Here is a 436-nt window from a genome sequence, read left to right on the forward strand (position 1 = left end):
TGGATACTAACTAGTCCCTCTGCCTCATGGGGTTGAGGCACCATGTGGATGAAACACAAATTGAAAAAGCACTCCTTCCTGGTATCATTCACAGAGGATTCAAGCTTTTGAGTTGTCCATAATAAATGTTTTTAATGGCCTTCCCTCCCTTTTTGTGAAAAGTACTTTCAGTAAAAGTTAGCTTGGGAAAGGAGTCACTTGTCATGTTTATAGGGTTGGCCTATATAAGTTGATGTCCTAGGAGACCACTCAGGTGGAAGGCGGCAGCCTTAATATAAATCTAGTCCACCTAACAGAACTAAGGAGAATCTTAAGTAGCAGTGAACCCAGTCACTGAAGGGAGTCAAGAAGAGCTGATAATAAAATGCATTGCCTCTAAGCAGGACCCAAGGTAGAAACCAGTGTGGTGCCTAATAGAGGACAAAGCCACTGGAAG

This window comes from Spermophilus citellus, assembly GCF_964194105.1.
Source record: "Spermophilus citellus genome assembly, chromosome: 6".
In the NCBI taxonomy this organism is placed as follows: domain Eukaryota; kingdom Metazoa; phylum Chordata; class Mammalia; order Rodentia; family Sciuridae; genus Spermophilus; species Spermophilus citellus.